The sequence below is a fragment of the Ischnura elegans genome, chromosome 2 (genome assembly GCF_921293095.1).
Source record: "Ischnura elegans chromosome 2, ioIscEleg1.1, whole genome shotgun sequence".
Classification (NCBI taxonomy): domain Eukaryota; kingdom Metazoa; phylum Arthropoda; class Insecta; order Odonata; family Coenagrionidae; genus Ischnura; species Ischnura elegans.
This window is the reverse complement of record NC_060247.1, coordinates 95,762,408-95,787,455: the sequence shown is the minus strand read 5'-3', so window position 1 is coordinate 95,787,455 and position 25,048 is coordinate 95,762,408. Positions and strand designations below refer to the sequence as shown.

The 25,048-nt window shown below is 37.9% G+C and overlaps 1 long non-coding RNA gene across 1 annotated transcript in view; it reads left to right on the top strand.

The window, feature by feature from the left end:
• The first annotated feature begins 14,979 nt into the window (after positions 1-14,979).
• Positions 14,980-25,048, top strand: part of LOC124174103 — a 70,166-nt gene continuing 60,097 nt past the window's right edge. Inside the window, exon 1 of the long non-coding RNA XR_006868859.1 lies at positions 14,980-15,181. This is a non-coding gene — a long non-coding RNA (uncharacterized LOC124174103). The remainder of the gene's footprint in view (positions 15,182-25,048) is intronic.

The following is a 25,048-nucleotide window of genomic DNA, read 5'->3' as shown; positions in this document are numbered from 1 at the left end:
GGCCTTTCGGTTACATCATTCTTTTGATAAGGCTATGAATATGAAATCTATTACTGTTACGTCTGGAAAGCCTTCTGAAATAATTTTTAATTTTACTGCTATGCCGTGTATCTTTGTCGGTCCTGAAGAATTTTCAAAGTGATGTAAGGGATAGATGGCTCTATTAATTGATGTATGATGTATGAATGTGAGAAGTATATTGAAGAAATCCTTCGAGAATGCTTATCTTATATACGTCTTATAACATTGTAAGGTGGCTGGAAAACGTCCTGCAGAATAAAAAAAGAATTACTCTTCCGTTTAAAAACTGCGAATTATTAATTGATGCTAATTTAAATCTAATTTAAAATCAGGAGCGAATTATTTATTCGCAGGGTAATATATTTAGCTAACCCCAAACGGAATTGATTTCTTCCTCTTTTCATGGGTCAGCAGTCGCGCGGCTAGATAAGGCTTTCGAGTTGGAGCGTGCTCCAAGTGAGCGGACGTCCTCTGCTCCCAAATTCTTGCCCCTCTAATCCTTCCCTTCCGAAAACACTCAGCATCTTGCGCGGAGCAAGGAACCAGTTTTCCTCTTTCACCCTACAACCCCCTCTGCACCCCTCCCCCACCTCCTCCCCACACCCCTCATTCTCCGCTCCCAAAGCAGCCCCTACCCCTCAACCTATTGCTTCCATCCTCACTGCGTTTGACGTACCAAGGCGCCGACTATTACGTGCACGTGGTGCCCCAACACTATAACATCTGAGGGTGAATGGGTGTTTTTATTAAAATATATGTATTCAAAAAGTTTTACAAATTTAATTTTGTGTCATCGCAGGGTATAAGTGGAAGGACTACCCTTGAAAATACTGTGCAACACATTAATTACAATTTATGTTATAATTTTTTTCTAAGACATTACCTACGTGAATTCTTGATATAAAGATCTCTTTAAAACGAAAGTGTATCATATGGAAAATTTAATTTCTATGATATGAATAATATGCTATGAAGAAAAATTAAGAAAAGTTTATAGAGAAAAAAAAACTTTTCATAATGAATTTTTTAAAACTCTCAATCGGGTAGAAATATCTCTGCCATTGATATATAAATTATTAGTAGCTCGATAACATGGGCTAAGCTAACCATCTGAACGTCGAGGCTTCTGAAATGCTGTCACGTTTTCAATTCAAAGAATTTCATCCGTTGTGAAAGCACTTGATCCTTAGTATCCTTAGTTTATGTATCAGGAGTTTTTTTCGCGAAGCGTGTATGTATGCTTGTTATCGCAATCATATACGCCAAATCGGAACTTGTTTTGTCTTTCTCTGTGATTGGACAGTAATCCTATTTTTGTAATTAAAATGATGATGCTTATACTTAGTGACCATGTATTTTTGTATCAATATATTATTTTTTTGACTTGGATCATAAAGTCGATGAAATAACGTGAAAAAATTGCTGATCCCGGAAAAAGAGCCAAGCACCATTGAGAACTCATGGCACTGAGCTTTCAGACTTGTCACGATAACGAAGTGCTTAGGATATCGGTTTTTTGATAGCACGAGGAGCCTTTATAATCCAAGTGTGGTTCGATTATGAAATCATGAATTAATCATGATGGCTATTTTGTGAGAAAGTTCAATCTGGGAAGTAATATTCAATGTCATTCTCTTATTTTCTACGGTTGACGGAAATCTAGAATGCACAAAATATGTTTTTTCTTAGAAAAATGTGAAGATTATTTCTAAAATTTGTTAGGTTAGAAATGATATACTTTTTGCAAATGTTGTTCCTTACATTTTCACACCCGTTGGGCCATTGGAAATCTAATTCACAAATGATACCTATATAGCTATTCCAATGCAAAAGTGCATGTAACGCAGTACATATAAAATTGCATTGTGGGCATTAATAAAAGTTAAAATACTCTTTCTCCTTCTTCTTATTCCTTCATAATTATCCAATGAAAACACACTCAAAATTTTTTAATTACTCTTTTAAGTAATTCATTTGAAAAATACTTAATTTTCATATCCCAATCTGGCCATTTAATTAGAAAATACGCTCCTTTCTCTGACGAATACTTTCATCATCTGACTTGAGTCTCACTACTCAAGTAAATTTTAATATTCGATGTGTAAAGCTGCTTTTTAGTTTGGTAAAGATCACCAATGATACTCGAAGCTTTCCATTTCCTTCCCTGAGTTACCTCCCAAATGCTGAACTTTCGATCCGGCTAAACGTCCCCAAGCTGCTGCTACACGTATGACAGTGGTACTCATGGGGTTGAAAGCCCTTTCCATACTGGTTATTCCCAAAGAAAGCCTCATCCCTCGCCGCCCGATACCTCATCTCATCTCAAAATTTTCGGCATTTTTCCAAAGGTCGTTACACTTGAGGCCACCACGTTCCTTTTCGTCATTCATTTTTTTTTCACTCCCGACCTCATCCTCCTCCCCTTCCCCGCCTACTTTACCTCCTCCCCCCGGACGATGCTCAGCGGACGTGGATGGATTGCCGAAGGGATGGGGGGACCGTGTTTGACTGATAGGATCGGAGGTGGGGGAGGGAGGGTTTCCTCCTCTTTGATGGGCAAGAAGGAAGACGTAAGGCGATTGGCCTAATTTAATTCGTGGTCGGGCCTCGATTCTCGTAATTTCGGGCTGTTTCAGTAAGCGCTGACTCGCTAATGGTACTCTGGTGTCACTTCGGACCCTCCTCTTCCCTCGTGGCCGGCTGGTGATAATTGGGGCCTTGGATTGTTATTATTTTTTCGATGGAACGTTTATGGTGGACGATATTTTCACTGAATATTACTGGTGTCGTGTTATCTCCTTGTGTACCTTGATTTCACAACGATTGATAAACTATTTACCTCATTGATTTCTTGATTGAAATTTTCGCGCTTTATGAAGACAAAATTGGCGCACGGGCGTATGCAACTTAATGCACTTGAAGATTGTCCCAATGTCTAATGATTCATTGCTAATCACTTCTTCATCGGCATTATTTCCTTTTTGTTAAATTAATTAATTGATAAGTAGGTATAACGTCACTGGCCTCGGTGGCGTCGGGTTAGAGTTCTCGCCTTCCAAGCTGATGGTCGCGGGTTCGAGTCCCGCCTGGGCAGATAACCCTTATCCAGGATATGGATGTCAGTTATAGTCTATCGTCGTTGTGTTTTATCCCACCGAAGTAATGACCAATTAGTGCTGTTTTCGGAATAAGGAAAACAAACTTTAAAAATAAATTAGAGGACGAGTCAGACCTGCTCGGCTGGTATTTTCTGTCACATTACTTGCTTAAAAATTGCTATACCATCATGAAATTTCACGGCCTGAGAGTAAAATCATCTCAGCATTTTTATGTATTTAAAACTGCAACTGGTTTAGAGGGTGTGACGGCCTGATGTGTTCTCTCCATTATGGAAAAATTAGATATGACATCGAAACCTCATTTTTGAAGGGGTTTTCAAAGTCGCCGATGACATTCGCTGCTCCCGTTCAATCCCAATAGGTGATAAGTATTCCACTCTTTGCCTCCACTCTATTCGGGTATCTATTTCCGTCATAGGTTTTTCATTTTTGTGAAAGATTCTCAAATATTTGAATAGGAAACGCGTTAATTTAATTTGGTAAAAATGTTGCTTTGTATTTTTGGAATTGAGTCGGGTCTGAGTAAATGACACCATTGCCATCGAATGAAATTGAATGATGAGTCAAATTAGCTTAATACGTATTTTTTTTCGAAGATATGACATATTTACATTAACATCATTATTAATATTTAAAACTTTAAGGAGATCATATTGAAATTATAATTAAATTTTCTCAAGAAGAGGATGTTATTTTTGTCACGGCGAGAAAATTTCGGGTGTAGGATTGGATTCATATATATTCCCTATTAATAATTTATTCCTAGATAAACGATTGCGCAACCTAGCTGTAAGGGAAGAAAATAAATTTGTCATGCTGTAGTTAGTATAACCCCACATTAAACCCATTTCACCCAAATGCCAAGACAAAACGTAGAGAACGTATACGTTTTTCAGCTTCATAACTTTTGCCCAATTTGCCTGGCAATTGGTTCGTTTTCGTAAGACACGTGTCATGTTCCGATTCTCCGCACACACGCCTGTTTTAGATAAGTCGACGTGCACGTAATTTTCTCAGCAAGTGTTGTGCCGGGCACTGAATTAGTATCAGGAATAATCGAATCGGTGTATGCAGGACAGAAGTCTCACTTAAGAAAGTTTGTCGGTGCATCGGGAAAGTCATGCTGTACTTAGTTATCGACGCTCACTTCACCATTCTTTTCCACCGGGCCAAATTTTTCCATCTTAAAGATACCGAGGTTTACAGAACACGCATCCTTTCGTGTGTGATGCTTCGCAAATCCCCGCTCCTGCGTAAGTGATTCGGAAAATATGCGAAGCTTTTAAGGGAGCCCCTTGACTAGTTTATATATTTCGGGCCAACCCACGAAACATGGCTTTTCACTAAAGATACAAGATCTGGCGGGGGATGCCTAACCGGTCGGGAGAATTCAGAAAATCTCATTAATGCAAAGGTCTCCTTGTGGGTTCGGTATGATACGGGCGACAGGAGATCAGGTTCTACAAGCCCCTATTTTTTCCGTCATGGGGACATCCTGGGGTACAGAGTGCACGGCCGTTTGCATCCATTACCTCAAGTTTATGATCTCTGGCAATTTTACTCGTGCTCCCTGTGGAACTCTTTGGTGAGTGGATTTTTACGATGTTCAAGGACAACCTTGCCGTAGTGAATCCTCTCTTACCGGAATAAATACCTTGAAAACGTTATGTGATCCCTCTATTTATTTTCCATCGTACATCATTATCAGCTGATGATATAAACTGATAACTTCAGGTTTAACAGTGTGAAAACTTCCCTTTTGGAGAATGGAAGAATAAACTTTCTTAGGTTCACTAATATATTTGAAAAAGCACAATCCGGTTTTCATTACATAGTTACATTGTAAGGTGATCTGAAGATGTAGCTATGTTACCTGACAAAGTAATTATGTAATGAAACCTGGATCGTGCTTTTTTGAAATATATTAGTTAATGTAACTAAATTTATTCCTACATTTTCTATCATTAGAAGCGTTCAAAAATCCTAATATTTGTTTGAGGAGCTGAATCATTGGACGAATGCTTTTTGTTCCTTTCAGTTCTTTTTTTTATTTTTTCCCAAAACTTAAGGTAACAATTAGGAAAAAAAATGGTTATTGCAAAAGTTTGATAACTAACATAAAAAGAAGATGAATTTACCAAAAATTTCTTCGGTAAGGGCAATTTTTCAAATACTATTTCTAAAATAATATTGGATGCTTTCATATGGCCTCGACAGCCTCAATAATGGACATGTTGGCGCAAAAATACCAGAGGATATAAAATTTGACCTTTTTTAGTCAACCTTATCGGTCTCCAATACAATACATTGGTTGGCAGTCTTCGAGGTTTAAAATCCACTAGTTATCAAGTTCTTATCTTTGTATATTTCATCTGTATTCTAAAACAAGACATCTAATCCTCCTGTATACCCACCACCACTATATTTAGGCTGAATTTCACCAGTAGTTGGTACAAATATTGAATGCAGCGGACGAGAATATTTGAAAAAAAAACTTTAGCAACTTTAATTATTTGTTTGGTGAAAAATTTGAAACTGCATTTCCGTGTTATGGTAATTTTTCGGTGCTTGAGAGTAACAAGTTATGTTAGCAGAATAGGATAGGCTACATTCCATTAGGTGGACTCATTACTGTTGCCACTTCATTATTATTAAAGTAATCTACCTTCTCGAAAGTAATCTAAGGGTAGGTTTGCGAGGCACAGTTTGTCAATCGTCATAGCCATGAATATAACGAAAGAGGATCCTCAAGTCGGCCTCTAAATGTGTTGTTATCTGCCGCGCATTTAAATGGGTTTAGAGAAGTCGCCACAGGCGTCGCGGACGAAAAAATTGATCCATGTTTCGTGTGAATCAAGGTATAATTTGGGGTGTCAACCGAAATTTACATTCATGATGATGTGAATTATCACATTTATAACTCTTTAATACAATTCCTTGTATTTACAAAGACCATGCCCCAAATATATCGGAAAAAAGTGGATTGCATTGCACTCATCACCGCGCCGTGGACATTTTTGAAAGCTAATAAAAATGCTACCGAAATAGCAACAAAAAACAGCCTTCAATGGAATGGAATTGAATCTCCTCTATGCAGTCTCCTTGGTCACAGCCTTTCCACCTTCTCTAAGTGGACCCACTTGCTGAAATCCGAAAAGGCGTGTTGCTATTCATCCGGACTATAAATCCAGTTCTCTCCACCTCTCCTCGCCTCAGTAGCCCAACATCATTCCCTGTAACGCGGTTTTCAGCATCATCATTACATCTCTGTACACATTCCATCCACACCATCTGTCCAGCACTTCTTTATTTCTTCCTCTCTGCTAATTTTACCTTTTCCATTTCGGATTTTATTTCATTTATGCCTAAATAAAATTATATTTAATTAACCTTGCCGAATTTATTGCGTTTTATAACTAGAGTGGATGCTGAATTCATTTTACGCGTTATGGCGACGTGCTTCACATTCCAAAAGACAAACGCTTCCCAGATATCAACGCAGCGGCAGCCGATCCACCATTGCTGCCATCTGTCCTCATCCTTTGGAAGTCAGTTCCTTCGTCACTTTATATCTTCCGAATCAAGACCTTCTGCGTCTTTCTCGTCGACTCAATATTTAAAAAGTTTTTTTGAATACGTCACGATTGAAATTCAAATTATGGATCACCAATCAACCCTCTGAAATTTAATAATCTTTTCATATTCTGTAAACATATTTCCTTCTATTTCAAAATATTTTTTCCGAAAGCCTTTATACGGCCTCTTAATATTCGTAAATTATACATTTTGATGCATTTATTGTGTAAGGAGCTAGCTGATGAAAAACGGAGAGCATTTAACTTACAATAGCCTACACATACTGGACTAGTTATATAAATATTTTTCACCTCACTCAGATCAGAAACGTAATAATATAAATGAAAAGTTGACAAGTTTCGAATATCTGTAATACTTGAACATAATTTTTGTATTGAAAGTTCATACTTCCATTAGCGACAGAGTAATAAAGATAGTAGCGTAAAAATGTTTACTAAATATTATACAATACTACAATAGAAATCTTACTTCCTGTCCGAGAAAATTGTTACATGCGTCCAATTTTTACCATGCCAATCAGGGCCTGGTAGTTAGTTTTTGGCTCGACTCTTTCTACATAATTTTGTGGAGGCTTTAAAGTATTCAAGCTGTAATTTTTGAAATACGCTTTGACTTTAATACTTGTGCCTTTATGAGTAATCTATCTGTGTCTAATGACGGCACTTATTTGTCAATTGACTGTAATTAAAAATTAATTGGCACGATTAACATTTATAAGGCTAGTCCGCGCGGGGTTTATTTTTCCGCCTGTATAATTATGTTAAGTTTTTGTTGAATGTTATCCAAAAGAAAGATTGATTGAAGCACGGGGTGATAAGAATAGAAGTTACTATTTTCGAGCCACGTGGCATCTGGAATAGTGTAAAAGAACTCTTACATCTCCGGCATTCAAGTTAGTCGTAATTCACACGCATATAAATACATTTTTAGACTTTTTTTATAGTTTCAGTCGCATGTAGTAATATTTTCAATTATCTTATCAATGGTGTTTGAGGTAAAAGTAGTGGTTTTTTATTTTAATCATTTTTTATAATGTTTAAAATTGCATTAGTTTACGGATGTAATAGGGAGCTAAGTCATCGAAAATGAAGTTTTTATTGGGAAGGAAGTGGAAATCGTCATTTTTTTAATTTCGTTAATTTTCATCAGCATGATCAAAGACCTACATCAAATACACATGCAATTTCCAGAGCATTATTTCACCGAAATGTAAAATGGTTGACTTTAAGTGCCAAAGTTTTTAAACAAACTTTTGTTGAGTTAAGGAATTATGTTTTACTATCGAGTAAAGGATGTTACGTGTGGCAATCAAGTAATGAATCCCCATTACCTAGAATATTTTTTTCACAACATCATTGAAATCGTCAGCATGTGACATGAGGTGATTATCCAAATCGGAATGAGTCCAGATAGCATTCACAACCATTAAGCCACGACGCGGACACGTGTACCTGCCCACCGGCGTACATAATATTTCGGAAGATTCCATTTCACCGTGGTTAATTAACCGAGTCGCGCGTCCGGATAAATCTTTCGGGCAATGTATCACCGGGCCCCTTGAAACTCGTCCGAATGCTCGACTTGCTCCCTTGGGCCACTCTTCGGCCATCAGATACCTTTGGTGTGCTTTTTTCTTGCCGGGATCCGAGTGCGAAACTCGCCCGGGCCCCACGCACGATCCTGCGCCGCCCGCTGAAATCGGCTTTGCCTTCACGGGCAAAAGGGTGCCGACGCTTTTCTCTCTTTCTTTTTTTTAAACTCATACTGCTCCTTTGTTTTTGTCTTTTCACTTAACTCGCTCTCTTCGAGGGGATGGAGATGGACCAATTGGAGAGGCGGCGAGTAGGGGAAAAATCGTTCATTTCAGCGTGGATTCCCCCCCGCACGAATAAAAACCTGTTATTATTTATCATCGCCGCAGGAATGGTGGGAAAATGGATTGTCCTGGTAGGAATCTTTTGCTCCTTACTTTTGGGTCGGAGTTTGGGGTAAAATCCGCTCTGGATGTGCTCGTATAAGTTTGGAAATACGAGCCTTCGTGCTCAAGAACGTCAAATTCAACATCGTCGCCGATGCGAAAATGGACTGAGCAGGTCCAGATAATACGACCAATGAATCATTTGTTTTATTACAGCCTTTATATTCTAGTTATATTCAAAGTTATTCTCATGATAGACCATCACTACCATACAAGCCCAAGCAAAATTCAAAATTTCAAATTTCTAAATTATATTGGATGTACTACAAAAGCGGCAGAGTTTTAAAATCAGGAGCGACACCAAATAGCTTGTTAAAACAAATACTTCTCAAAATAAGGCATGAATCCATGAAAAAACTCGATTAGATCGGTTAGCAAAAATGGAGAAAAATCACGAATTATTCAGGAGAAAAATTTTAATTGGGTAGGTATCTGGGTAGAAAATCGACATCCAAGGTCTTTTTCCCATTCAAGTTATCCAACGGTCAATAGGCACTGATTTTTAGCTTACTCTTCGAATGGAGTTTAAAAGTGATTATCGGGCCTTATTATTCAATTGATGATTCACAGTTCTGAAAATGTGTGCCATAATTTGGCAAACCGTCCGCTACAACTGATACATTGTATCAATGATTTTCACTAACCTCGTGTTCTCACACCGAAATTGATCCTGACTCGTCAACCTTGGCAATGGCAAATGCATTAATGCTAGAAAATGGAAAGATATTAAATAAAAACGATTCGAGATCCAACATGCGTTCCTAGCTTTCCTCCCTATCCATTAGTTGGGGGATACCATTAAATTATTTTATAACTACTGTTTTTGCTGACATTTAAATGGCACATGTCGTTGCATAGCCGTAGAATTCCGTAGGAATATTTCTGAAGGCGTGTATATCTAATGATAATTTCTTTTGGAAGGATTTTTTGTAAAAATTTTTATAAAAGTTATTATGAAAATGAAGATAATTTTTTAGCGATAGTAATAGATAAAGGCATGACGTACATTTGCGCCTTCAGAGAAGATTGGGTGAACAGAGTACTGGTGGCGGCAGTTAATTTAATCAATAATTTAATAGTAATTTAGTCTGCTCTTGCGAAAGGAGCCAATGGGACCACGGCATGTCCAGTAAGACGGATATACTATTGCCCCTGAATCTCTTTCCGTTCCATATTCTAGGAGGGATCGGGAAATCCCAGAAAAGTATTTCCCCTCAGTGAGATATGGGCCAAAGTGTCAGGGTTTTGAAGCAATTTTCGAAGCTATCACAGCCAATACAATTCCGTGGTATTTGTTAAGTCAATAATTATAGGAGATCGGGTTATTTGATCTTCTCACGGGCGTAGCTATCATATGTCACTTAACATTCCCGCCCAGTACCCAAAGCGCTTTGTAATGTTTCTTTTCCCTGTCATCAAGGGCGGAGTTAAGAGTTTTATGCTTGGGGCCAGCAATCCTGCTGAGGGTTTAGGGGTTAGAGGTTTACCCACCAGTGAAACTTGGGGGGTCCTCGGCGTACTTCCCCGGAAAATTTCTTTAAAAAGCCTCTGAAATTTTAAGGCATTTTAAGTACTATCTGAGACTAATTTTTATTTTTAATTTTTGTTTTACTTTATTTTTTCTTTTCTTGACCTCAATAATTTAATGATGGTTAACGTCTCAGATTATGGGTCATTCAATTTTATGTAACTATTAACATTCGTAGCCCTGGAGAAGATTTATGAATTATATAGAAACGTAGGCAAACATTTTTTTTCATTGTACTCGAATGTACAGGTTTCGTACTTTTTTCGGTCAAATTATCATTTAAGTTTGGAGGGGCCAGTCTCCTTCTGCCCCCCCCCCAAAACTTCGCCCATGCCTGCCATCTATAATAACAGTTAGGTCAATCTATAGTCACCTAGTCTTCAACGTGCGTTGGAAACCATAAAAAATCTAAAACTTATAGCGGTTAATATTCAAAATCATGAACTCGCATGAACTTTTTGCTGAGGATCCTGGTTTATCCTAGAGTTTATCACGATAGATCATGTTAGGGTTTGGGTATCACGAGTGCCGCACAAAGCTGACCTTCAACCAGAGCTTCAACGGCTTCGTTTGGCTGAGAATGCGGTTATTTATAATCTGCCGCGTGAATGGCAGTGAAATTAGCATCAATTACCGATAGAATAAAGAATTCCAGGAAACTCTTTATTTTGTTCACTCTCACTTACAGTTTGATTTCCTAGTCCAGAGACTTTTTTCTAATGGAAATTAATATGAATTTCATTGCAGTTGACGCTTGAAAAATCGACCGCCATCGTAAGCTACCCTTGAAGGAGAAATTATTTTCTGGCTTGATGTATCTTTCCGCGAGCGACGCAAGTTGCAAAAGAGAGAAAGGATGGAAAAGAGTTCTGATCGGAAAAGAAGGAAGAGGGAGGAGAGGTCAGCTGAATGCTAAGACACGTGATTCTAAGAAGACTCAAGGCAAACGGGCAGAGTGAGAGAGGGGCCCCCCCGAGCAAAGTCGGTAGCCACGGCGACCAAGGAGCGTGGCCTGCCCTGCGGATGCTGAGGGAGGAAGGAAAGGCGCCAATGTCATCGCCGAGACATGTGTCCACATTGGCTATCATTCGCGGCTGTATCATCATTGTAACACCACAATTGTGAGATTGGCGTGACGCAGCTCTCAATCTCTCTATTTTGTCTGCTAGCTTTTTCATAGTGGTGTGTTTCTTCTCTTTTACATCCTTAATAACCTTTCCTATGAAACTAATTCACATCCGTCCCTTGCCTTTCTTCCCATCCAACTGTCCTTCGACGATCGTCTTCATTAGGTCGTCATGCCTCTTGATTTGGCCGGCTAAATCAAAACAGGCAAATGTAGGGTGAAAGTGTAAAAAAATTAAATTGTGCTTGCAACACTGACCGAATTAAAATTTGATATTACCCATATTTTGTTAGTGACTGAGTCGGCAAACGTAAAGCAAGGCGGACGTCTCAAAAAGTGTCAAATTCCACCTCTTTATTTATGTATATTTCATGTGTGATGCTCTTATTAGGAATTAAAATTATTATTATTATTAAATTTCCCCGTATTTTTCTTAGGGTTTTTGGAAGACTTCTCTTTCCTCCCATCCGTCTCAGCTCCTCCTCTTTACTTACTCGTTCAATACATTTTAATCTTCACCATTTTTCAGTAGCACCACATTTCAAATGGTTTCATTCTTCACTTTTCTTTCATTGCCAAGTTCAAGCCTCGCTCCGTAATCATGCTCCATTTTTAGCATTTTATGATTTTTTCTCGCTTCTGTACTTGTATTCTCAGCTTCAAGTAGTCTGTAGTAGGTAGCCTGTATCATTTTCACTATATTTTTCTATTAATTTTATAGATTTAAATATTTGAATAGACGAGAAAATAGCGCTGAGTTTCCAAAAGTCGGTCATTTAAAGTTAAAATAAGTTAGGACTTTACAACTGGTTTTATAATGAAGGCAAATATTAGTATGTAAATTATGTTATTCTACTTTAATAGTAGAATAGAAAGTTTATGGCCAAATGAATAGTGTTCGACTAATGGTCGAAGGTACTCGGTATATAATGCAGTTGGAGCCTTCAGATGCTCCTGAACTACGAATATTTCGATTGGAGGTCGTTCAGGAATAGTCATTGTCTCTCTTGTCGTTAGCGCGTGTAATATTCACTCCCTATGGCTTCGTACGGGGCTATACCCTACTGAAGGCCGTTGTCAGGAACTCTTTCCGGAGGCGGAGTGTGGTTTAAGTCTAGGGGAAAAGAATTTCAGCATAATTTGGACTCAGTGTGGAGGGTGAAAAGTGTAGACTCTCTCTCCCGAACATTTCAGGGAGGGTGTTTGACACCCTTTAACCGCTCCCCACTCTTAAATGCCTCGCCGTTACCCTATACTAACCAACTCGATCAATCCACTTTATCTTCACCATTCTTCAGTAGCACCACATTTCAAATGGTTTCACTCTTCAATTCTCTTTTATTGTCAAAGTTCAAGCCACGCTCCGTAATCGATTTGGAGGCAACGAATGAGTGAATTAGACGATGTTTAATGTCAGGGCATATAGTTGATCATGATTGTGAACTTCATGAATAACGTAGTTACTCATATTCTTATTCCAGTTTACGACGTCATATCTCATAAGGCTCTCTGCTCTGGTCAAAACCCGAATATTTTTAACTAACTAACTGTTCCCGCCTTTTAATAATTATCCCCAATATTCAGTACGTATTTGGATGTGAGTAAATAAAACTCCGTCACTTGTTCTCATGTATTTCATCATGCCTGTATAGCAAAAATATTCATTTTCAAAAAGGATGTAACTAATTTTAAAGGTATATTTTTATTTGACCTCTGAGACAAACAACTGTATTGAATGTCAATGGTATACTCAAGCTAATAACCAAAAGTACTACGATTAACCAGAGGTACAATTTGTGCCGAATGAATAATGTGTTAAAATTCCGCATTCCCCAATAATTGTTGAAATTTACAAGAAATTTACATCTATGACTCACTGTAAGGGTGGGTATGCATTGGAGATAAATAGAGGACTGAATATTTAGCATGTACCAGAGTCCGCATTATCTTCCCTTTTCTATTTGCAAGGCTGACCAAATGAAAGTGTTTTTCGACTTTAATCATGGTATCATTAATATTAATTCGGCGAAAAAGGTAATCCTGCCGTGTATTGGCGTGCATAGTGGAAGAAATACTTTTTCTGCCGGATTTGTTGTAGAGGAGATTGGGGGATTCAAATTTGTTTTTGAATATGTAATCTTATCGAGAGTTAAACAAAAAGTTCATCTCCAAATTGCAATTAGTCGTTCAAGTGATGACTGTGATTTCTGTTTGTGAATTATTTTTATTTTTTTCTAAGGGCTGCGATTCTCATTATTTTCTGCATAATTCAGAATATTTACGATGCGAAATGCAATCAACGCATAACGCAACGCAACTAGTTAAATATCAATAAATTCCTAGATTTACAGGATCAACTTTTGACATAAGCTTATACATTTAATGTATTTATAACACTATAGGAAGCAAAAAATGAAACAAATAATGATTATCTGCCCAGATATTATTGTCTAATAGGAAAGTAATTTTACTATATTTTATCATGTTATTTATTTGTTCGAATTAGATAATTATTGTGTTCTTTTTAAGCAATTTCACTTGGCCCATTGCAATGGAACTTATTCTAATCCAATTAACTTTGGTAACAAACTAACGCTAATAAGTGTAAAATATCTTGACCTCGTCGTTGGTGTGTCTGGGAATTTTCTTATGCCGTTTTCTTGTTAATTCTGGGGAATTCCAGCTCAAGTAATGTGAGACATGGAGCATGGAACCTGTGAGCACCCCCTGCATGGAGTAATGGAAGTAAAATATGGTTAAGGGAGCATAAATGAAAAAAAAAATGGTAGGATACATTTAACAGCTTATTCATAGACACTAGTTATATATCTTAGGTAGGCCAGATATGCTCATTGCTACCAAAAGAAGATGCATGATGCTTGCACCAGCTCTGTATATAACTCAATGTGAATATGAGTACATTTGGCAGTAACTTTATCAACGCCTTATTTGGAATGTGATTGTGCTTTCTTAATGACCTTCGGTTGTTGAACAATATTCGAATGAAAGACAATATTCGGATGAAAAACCCAATATTTTGGTAACACCAAATGAGTAAATTAGTATATTATAGGATTCTATTAAAAGATAATGACTGCAAAGGAGGCTTTCTTTACCTCATGTAAAGTACATTTCGTACTATCTTAATTATACTATCCAAGCAATCTTCTGATGAAGTAGCATGTACTTTGACGAATTATTGTACTAATATTAAGTGTGATATACGGGCAATTGAAATACGCATGATATTGCCATGCTTACAATACCATTCCGAGCATTGCTCGTCAATTGCTCTCTCGTGATATGCCTTTCTCTTTCGCTCTCGGAGTCATTTGAAATATTTTCATCATCATTACCGTTTATCATCATTTCCATCGGGTTTATTTGAATGCAGCGAGAACTTTCTTCACTCCGTGACGTCAGGACGGACTGAAATCAGTGGGCGGTTGCTTCACCAAAGTGGCGCTCCGTGTCAACCAGCAATTTTCCTCTTTTGCGTCGATTTCAGCGGCCCGAGTAAGCGGTCAGTCGTTTTGCTTTCGTCAGTTGCTCAGCGACGATGCTATTTGATTTGATATTGCGCTGTTAAAACACCATGCACTGTCTTCGCGTGCGGAGGCTTCCGTGCCTCCAGTTGTGCTCAGACTTGTGCCACGGCAAGAGGAGTGCGAGAACGATCCTCGCAGAAATTCGTCTGCGGGTCGGAGTGAAAACTCTGATGACCAGTTCATATTGTGGGCTCGCTCGCATTTGGGACATAACTCTTATGAAGATAAGAACAAGCACGACCCCTGTTCCCAGCCATCCAAAATGTGAGTGAAAGATCACCATTCTACTTTTTATACTATATCTTTGATTATCTCAAATTAATATTAGGTTACCTCAAAATTATAATTTAAAGTGATTAAACATCTTCTGCTTATACTACAATCTCCAGTGTTCACGTGCCTTTTACTTCTTAGAATACCGTCAATTACTTTACTCTGCTGTAAATTATTTTTATTTGGCACTGCGTGTAAACAGCTGTATTGAATGTATCAAATAGTATAGCCAAACTTTTAACTAAAAGTTTATCGGTTAACTAAAGATGTAATTTTATCAAATGTTCACCGGGTTGAAATTCCGCATTCTCTAACAATTACAGTAAGAATTTACAACAAGAAGACATCTAGGAAACGCTTACCAATTTATTTGGAAGTGTTATTAGGCGATATTAACCTGAAGTATTTCTTATGAAAGGGACTGTGTAGCCTAGGATAGAAAATTACTGAACTTATATAATTTTAATGTATGTTCCATATTCTCTTCGTCTTCACGCACAATTTCCCTCCATGTGACTATGTACTAAATTTTTATGTAGTCAGATTTTGCGTGTTCAGGTTTACGAGTTGATAAATATATACCTACCCCTTGGACCCAATGATTCTAATATGGTTATTTCTGTTATAAGCTTAATAAATTTCAATCAAATTTAAGGCAGGGAAACGGGAATGAAAACAGGAAATGGAGCCTAATTTAGGAAAATAATCCCTCTTTGTCGAATACAAGGATCAAGAACTTTGCTATTTCCACATAATATTTTATTAGCACCGACCATGGTTTCGTTACAGAGTAACATTATCAAGGTGATAGTGTAACACCTTGATAATGTTACTCTGTAACGAAACCATGGTCGGTGCTAATAAAATATTATGTGGAAATAGCAAAGTTCTTGATCCTTGTATTCGTGCTATTATGGATTTCCACCAAGTTACGCCCTCTACGATTAACCTCTTTGTCGAGTTTTAATGTTCAAATTTTCCTAGGAAATCGATACATTTTTAGGAGGTTTCTGCCATTCTAAGTGTTTATCATTTACTAAAAACAAGTACCTACTCTGATGACTGTTGTAATAAATTTTAGGTTTGAAATTAATCGTAAAATGACCTTTTTCGTTTAGTTAGTAGGAATACGCTGGACTATTTTTTATGAGACACGGTCTCAGGCGTTATTCTGTGGAATTGTTTCATTCCGTGGAACTATTTAGTGCCATTTCTAAACCGTCTTTTCCATTTATCGTAAAATAGAATGCTATGTGATGGTAATTGCGTAGTAAGGAATGAAAATTAACGATGACGGATTCTCTTAAATAAATGGCCCACATGCCTACTCTTTTTACCCATTTATGTCATTCCTCCTTCGTGTGAACGTTGTCAAGAGCTTAAACCCATCACTTTCGTTTGGTTGATATATGGGGATTTTTCCGTCAAGAATTGGGGGAATTTTCGCCATTAAGAATGGGAGGGTTGGTTGTTTAAAGGAAAATTATTATCTGGAAATGTTGGCAAGAATGTCAAATTTGGCAATGGTCTCTCCTTAACGAAAGGCACAAAGGGCCCCACCGTTCAACGCTCTATATTTGATTGGGCGTTAAATTTGTGGACTCCTCGATACGTACAGAGCATTGCCATTTAACAGCTCTCCACGGAGCACTAAAGTAAGGGGCCGAATTCCAAGTGAAAAAATTCCCGTCCGTGCTGTGATATAAAACAGGTCTTTCGGGAGGGTAGGTGGGCACACAAGTCTCCGAACCAACTCAATTTCCCCCTGCCACGATAAAGGAATGGTGGAAAAAACGCTTATGGAGACGCAAAGGTGAAAAGTAAGGCCTATTAAAATGCATTACCATGCTTCAATATATTTGTAACTATTATGGCTCTTGTGAATAAAATAGCGAATATCCAGCAGCTTTTCTGTTGCTATATCTCTGAATTGTTTTAAATCTAAGCAGTGGAGATGCGTTTGAGTGGATAAATTATTATTTGTTGGTACTGTTGGTCAGTGGCATATCCAGGATAGGGACAAGGTAAGTGGGGGTTAACTAACTTCCCAGCAGTACTGGGGGTCCGAACAAAATTGCAATTCTATCTAGAGTAAATTTGATATCCAAGGGGGGATAGCCCCCTTTAGACCCCCCTCCATAGGTCCACCACTGCTCCTGGTGGATGTTTGCTAAAATGGAGATTCCAGAAGTAATGGTTTTCAACTTTTCGCCCTCTTTCTTCCACTAAAACTGGTGCACTTCACATATTTGACTTTCTTTAAATTATTCATACGATAGCATTTTACAAGGTGCAGTTATCGTTCGTTCACATATGCAAGAGACGTTTTTTAGTCCCACAAGTTGAATTTCTGGCGTGCTGGACTCCGTCGTATGAATACTGCCCTGAAGTCCACGCGAGGTTTCATGACTGGCGGTGGGTGGTATTTGATAAAATGGGACATATCTGCTGGAGTTGTTCCGTAGAAAATCAGTGGTGGTGAATTTCCACCATTGCTTTCGCATGCGCTTAAAATGCGTCCTCCATTTTCGGAAACGGCTCTCCTATCAACTTGTTCTGGGGTGGGACCTCAAATAAGTCCCACCTGTCCGAACTGTTGAACATAACGAGAAGGCCTTTTCATAAAAAAAATCTATTATTTTTTATTCCATCCACCGGCATTACCGGTTTTCCTCTGTTGTGTTGGTGATTTTAATTTACACCGCTCTCGATTTTAAGTCAAGGCTATTTTTTAGTGTTCTCTCTTTTCTTCTGCTGAATTTTTGCGATTTCAACTCTGACTCTTAAAATCGAATGTTTTGTACTCGAATTACTTAAAATCTAGAAGGTAAGCATAATATACCTTAGCCTGTTAGCGCATCCTATCATTCTACAAGCTACTCAGTACTTTACGCGATGTTGACTGAGGTAACTTAGTCTCATGTGCCCTATTCTGAAATCTCGATTCGATTCCCATCCTGTTATTTGAATGCTAGCTATATGTCGGTAATTAAGAGTCAGTCTTAGTTTGTACTTCTAGAGATTCTCCTCTCTAAAAAATTACGCGCTGAGACTGGATACTGGAATCAAACTATAAGTATTTAGGAAACTGATTCGACAATTTCAGTGTTGACAGGGTATAGTATCTTCTCATTTTGAAATTCATAATTGAGCCTTTCATGTACACATTTCCATGCGTTTCTCTTTTTAGAATATCGAGGCAAAATATTATCTTTTCAATGGGAATTTAAAGTTTCAACAATTTGACGCATAAATAAGGTTCCTTATATAAAGTGGGCTCCTTTTGATACTTGAAGTACCGGTAATTTTATTTTTGAATGCTTTAGAAAATGCAATTGCACATTGCCACGATTTTCGCGTCGTCAATTTATTCTAATTTTGTGCCTCTTGCCATCTAGAATCTAGATGCTCTCTTTTATTTAACCGTGTCATTTTTTAGCAGTTGTGCCGAGGAATATGCTATAGTTCTACATCTACATCTATATAATACCCCGCAAGCCGCCTAAAAGGCGTGTGGCAGGGGGTGTTAGGACACCAGCTGTTTACAGCTTAAAAAAATGAACTAGCGTTTATTAAAGTCCTTTATGGTCCGGGGGAAAAACGAATTCCCATATCTATTCGTTCGGCAAAACATCTCTCTTAATTTATCGCTTCTATCGGACCTGGAAATATAGTGTGGCTCTAATATTATGTTCTCTGTATCGCTCTTAAAGATATCCATTCTCAATTGTTCAAGCAATCTAAGCCTAGCGCGCAGCCTCCGAGTCTCCAATGGCTCCCAGCCTAATTCGCTTAACATTTGGGTAACGCTGTCTGTACGCCCGTAGCATTTTTTGACGAAACGCGCAGCCTTCCTTTGTATTTTATTCAGTTCGCGGATTAAGTCTTTCTGCACCGGATCCCATACGCTCGCTGCGTATTCAAGGTGCGGTCGGACGAGAGCGAAATAGCACCTTTCTTTCACTTTCTCATCCGAAAATCTTCCCGCAATACGCTTGACGAATCCTAATTTCTTCAGGGCTATGCCGCAAATATTCTTTATATGTGTTCCCCTCGTGAGGTTCGAGGCTATCGTAACTCCCAGGTACTTCACTTCGTCTGTTGCCTTTATGTTAATACCATCCACTGCATAAACATGGTTTGAGTTGGACGAATTCTGCAAGAAATGTACCGCCATGCATTTGCTCAGATTAAGTTCGAGTCCCCACTCTAGTTGAGGCATTAGCAACGAGTCCCCATTTTATTGAGAGGGACAACAGGTGTTGCCAGGGAGGAACTTAGTGACCGCTGCTCGTTAAAGTGGGCTTCAGAGCTCTCGATCTCCTCACGGTCGTTACGTAAATTTTGACACTCTCCTTAGCTCATGCATTCTTTATAGTGTACGCGAAAATTTACTTCACTCAACAGGTAACCTATTAAAACTTAACATTACCACGAGCTATCTCTTGCTTTGCGATTTTATTTATGGTACCTTAATTAGGAATAATGAGAGATTTTTCATGTCTTTCAACTATTGTATTACATGGTATATTATAAATACCTGATGTGTCGAGAGAGTCTTGGTTTTAATGTACTAAGAGGTATCTATCTGTCTACACTTTTTTTAAGGTTATATAAATGAAAATTTCAGCCTTTTTAACGAGGAATACCAACCAAACGAATGATGTCTTTTTTTGTACCCTCTGGCTCGTATCCTTGGTTTCCTTGTACGCTTTCCAATTTACCTGATGATCGTATCTCCACCTGTTTTTTTAATGTTTCGGCGTTGTCTTAGAGTTTTACCATTTCACATATCCTCTCAGATCGTTTGTGTTTCAACGATTTTTTAATGCCTAAGTGTGTCTAAAGGCATAGAAAATAGAATTGAAAAAATCTAAACTTGATATTTTAAAACAGCTATCATTTACTTTGTTCTACTCCTCTACTCACATTTCTTGAAGGTAATGCTTCTTTTTCGAGTGACAAGTTGGCTGCTGGGTGCATAGGTAGGCCTGAGTGTGAAAAAAGTACCTAAATACTCTCGTATTTTCATGGATTGCGTCATACGTTGGGCATGCGGATCAGAATCCATGCGTGAGTACCTCTCAGGGAACTATATTCAACCACTTTTTTCATACCCATCAGAGTACATTCCGCTTTTTATCTGATCGAACACTTAACTGCGCACTAAAAATGGTTCATTCTACGAGGAAGGCAATTGGATTGGAGCTGAGGGATGGCCGGCTGGAACAAAGAGAAAAAGGTATTTCTCGGAAGTGAAGGAATAAAGCAGTGAGGCGCAAAAGACTAATAACATTGTGTCGGTCTTTCATTATGATCTTTTCTATTTCCCGCCACCTTCCAACACATTTTCAGTTCAGCAAACACTAAAGGATTTGTGTGCGATAAAATGTGAATACATGCCTCAAAGACGGGCGGCGACCTTCATTTTTTTTAAACCAGTGATGCTAACTGCTTGCCTTCCCCTCACATTGTCTTTTCCTCAATAAAATTCCATTTTATTCAGCGAAACCCATCCTTTGTGCAATTTCTCCCGTGTCCGAATCGATGGGAGAGGAAAGAATACGCCAGATTATTGTTGTTATTTTTCAAACCATAATGAGGTGACTAATTCCAGAAATGAAACTTGACTCGCAATAGTGGCATCGTAATGTTTGTGGTTACTGACAACGATAGTGAATAGAAAATTATCATCATCATCACTGGTCAACAATCCTAAGATTGGTTTGTTGCAGCTCTCCACTCAATTGTCCTATAAGCCAATCTTTTCACACCTACGTATTTCTTCCCTTTTTTATCCTTCTTCACCTGTTCCATATATTTTGATCGAGGTCTTTCTTTTCCGTTCTTGCCATTTCTTTTGTCCCTCGACGATTGTCTTCATCAGGCCATCATGTCTCAAGATGTGGCCTATAAGGTTGTTCTTCTCAGTAAGGTTTTCATGAAGCTTCTCTTCTCTCCTACTCTTCTTAGGATTTCTTCATTACTAACTCGGTCGATCCATTTGGTCCTCATCATTCTTCTGTAGCACCACATTTCGAAGGCCTCTACCCTTGATTTCTCCGCTGCTGTCATTGTCCATGCCTCACTTCTATATAGGAGCATACTCCAAATGTAGGTTTTTATAAATTGTTACTTTACTTCCATATTTACGTTCCCCACTGTAAGCAGGTCTCTCTTTTGGTGGAATCCTCTCTTTGATTGGGCTATTCTGCTGATACTTTCTTTCTTGCTTCTTCCGTCAAGAAAGATATTATCAGCAGAATAGCCCAAGCAATGAGAGAGTTCCATCAAAAGAGAGACCAGCTTACAGCCGGTCTCTCTTTATAGAAAATTATGCTGCAAGAATACCGGAAAATGCTCAAAGAGCTAAGGTAAACATTCTACACAAGTATGCATAGAATGCGTGGCATTATTTTCTCTGCAATCGAAATAAAAGTAAGCTGATTGATTTAATAACTCTGGATTTGGCTTTGCAAATTTGTATTTATTTCGAGGACGTACTTGCATGGTAGCATTGACAGCACCAGGGCTTATACTTCTTTCGGTGATATTCCCCTTGATGAATCTGGACACGAAATAGTAAAAATCCTCTCCAACACCAAAAAGTTTTGCCCAGTTATGAGGCTCAACCGGTGAAAAAAATGAATATCCTTAAAAATCGATAAAATATTTATCCTGTTTAAATAATGTAAATTATTGCTAATAATATTTACCATCTACAATTTCTAGAAATTATTTTAGCGGTAAAATGTTACGGGTACGCATCAAAACGGTCTCGTATTAAATGACTGAAAACGTTAGATTAAGAAAAGCGCTTTTAGAAGCACATTCATTTTTTAGTTTTACCTTATGAACCCGGTATATTGCCATCCATTTTTTGTTTACAATGTTAGGTCATTACAACTTCAATCAAAGAATGCACTTGGAATAGGGAAATATCATACATCAATGGTGAAAATAGGGAATCGAATATAATTTGGTCACATGTAAATGTATCAACTTGTTTTGGTGGCAATAGTCTACAACAAAGAGGACTAGTCAGAGGTCTCATATTGACTGCGATTTAATTAGGGATTATTCGTTGCATCTGCTTGGCTTAAGAGACCTAGAAGTTTGAAATAGGTAACATTAGCTATAATTGAAATAGAAAAAAATGAAAGTTTACTTTTAAATGTATTTTTACATTTATTGATTATTACCATTAAAATGACGAGCGACGTGTGTAAGAAAGATAAAAGCAATCAGTATATATGCCGCGCCATTTCTATCTTAACCTCCAGATATTCCGTTATGATGTTTATAGTATATGGCTCTCTATAATGCTATTTACCACACTGGAATTTCAAAAACCAACTTGTCCATCATTTTAAGGTCAAGGTTTTTTTTAACGAAAACCGCTGTCGACCTTTACTTTCAATAAAATTTTAAATGAATTACAATTATCTCACGTTTTACCGCCTATCTTTGAGTTCATCATCCTTAGTGGATCCCTAAGAACCAATGAAAAGCTGGGTAAGACCTCACAAGTTGTTTTTGGAAAGAAAAACAAATTTCTTCACTTCCTTGACCTTTCATTGTTGAAGATTCACGTTAGCTATACGATTTACTTTACTAAGTATTTGCTTTGAATCATACACTTGCGGCGGGACCTTCTGCAAGAATATAAAAAAATGCGACTTGACGTTTAAAAATATTTCTGCCTCTATGTTATGCCTATCCAGTATAAGGTTGACCTTTTCCCTTATCTATTCTTCATTAACTCTCGATTAGTTGCCATTGCTCTCCATTCTTCGACGAAGCTAGTGATCTGTCTAGTATCAATTCGCGAAGTTGAATGCGAAAAATGCAGGAATTATAGCTAATTTTTGTATCACTGTTACGCCAAACGGTGCTATTTCGGGAATTTATCGATAATAAGGATAGTTCTCTGTTACCGTAAAGAATGCCTTCTGCTTCTGCGACGCAAAAGCATGCGCAGAAGACTCCAACAAAGTTATTTTACGAAAATCAGTTTTCCTGTTATATTGGTGAATATTTAATGATTAACGTTTTTCTGACAGTCAAAAAAGAGAAGATGAATAATTAGGCACGGTTTCATGCGCAATTGGCTTCTACGATAAGGCATAGTATCCGTTCATATCCCTTGAACTTTTCCGCGGAAAAATTAAAACAGTCAACGAAAACCTAGATTTTCAGCCATTCCACTGTAACATAGATACAATGGGGGAATATGCTTCATTGAAACCTTAAATTTTGTGATTTATGCATTGATTCACAGCGGAATATTGTCAATGATACCAATTGTCTGAGCAGGAATGCGAAGAGGAATTGTAAATAAGATCTTACCCTAGAGTAAGGATTAATATGGGGCGGATGACGTCACTGCATTGATCCCAACGTGCCTAAAGCGTTTAAATCCTAATCTGGGTGTTGTATCACGTGATTATGAATATGATTAGCGAAATGGTACACTATTGCTATAAATATATAGTTGCCAAGAAGAATCATTCGAAGGAAACTCAACGACCTATAATGAGCGAATAAATTTAAAAAAATAATATTTCTAAAAGGTAAGCTTCCGAGGTTAAAATTAATCACTGCGCTATTTAGGTATTAGGGGTGAAGCCGAGTTGAGCTGTAAATGCTTGCATGCCTGCCCGATGCTTCGGAGGCTATGCATCTCTCCATCCTTTGGGCACACCAAGCGAAATGCCTGCCATGTAGGTGATCAGTGAAAACTCAAATCGGCTTAGCTCCGAAGACCGAGACAGTGCTGTCATTAATAAATTGTATTGTATTTAAGAAATGGTACACATAACTAAATCAATGAACAGCTGCAATAAAAAAGCTGACATTGAAAACCTTAGTAAAATTTATTTTTATTAAATCAATTCAAATTAATGGTAACTTGATTAGGTAATAGCTTAGTTACCTACTATCAATAAACAAATATGTGCAAAACTAAGCTTTGTCAAAATTCTTTTGTATTCCCTTATCATTTTTTAAATTATATTATTGTAAAAACTGTTTTATAACCTTTATTTGTGTATCAATATTATATATTATTGTATTTTATTGTACTTTCATTTTTTCACTCATAGCCATGATGAAGGTTTTAAAATAAACAGAAACGTTGGCAAACAACTTTTTGCATTAAATGGCATGACGTATACTCCAGGAATTATTTAATCATGAATTGATTGAGGTCAAGATAAGAGAAAAAATAAAATCTAATTATTGTATTTCATTTTGATACGTGCTCAATTTTTCATAAGGGGCTCATTGATGTTTAAATTTCCCTCGTCACGTGATACATGTATGGCTTCACGTGTTTACTAAAGAGGATGCTAGCTAACCGCCCTCCACTAACACTTAAAAAGGTTTTACGCATAAGGCCAAGCATTGTTGCTGCTGGTCGCGGAGGACGTTTGAGAACTTATTTTGCGGTTTTGTCATATCTTCGTCTACCACTCTCTGAGCTTCCTTGATATTTATCCCGTTATTACTTATCTCCCTCGTCTTTCTGCCATTGTATTTTTTTTCTCCTTTGCCACACCTCAGTCAATCTCTTGCTTACGATGTTCTCCCGTGATTTACGTCGTGGCTATGGAAGGAGCGTATTGTATTTTCTCGGTTTTTTTTTTCTTTTCATCCCATCCACGGTTCTTGTTGTGACAGATCAGTGAAAGGCCGGCGGGGATATGGCATGGAATGAGATAATCATTATGCATTTTTTTCCTCGCATTCCTCCGTCAGCCACAAAATGGCTCTCGTACAATGCGGCCATCGCTCGTAAGCACAAGTCTCCCCCACTCTTCTTGTCTCTTCAATGGCTACTTACCTTGACGCTAACAT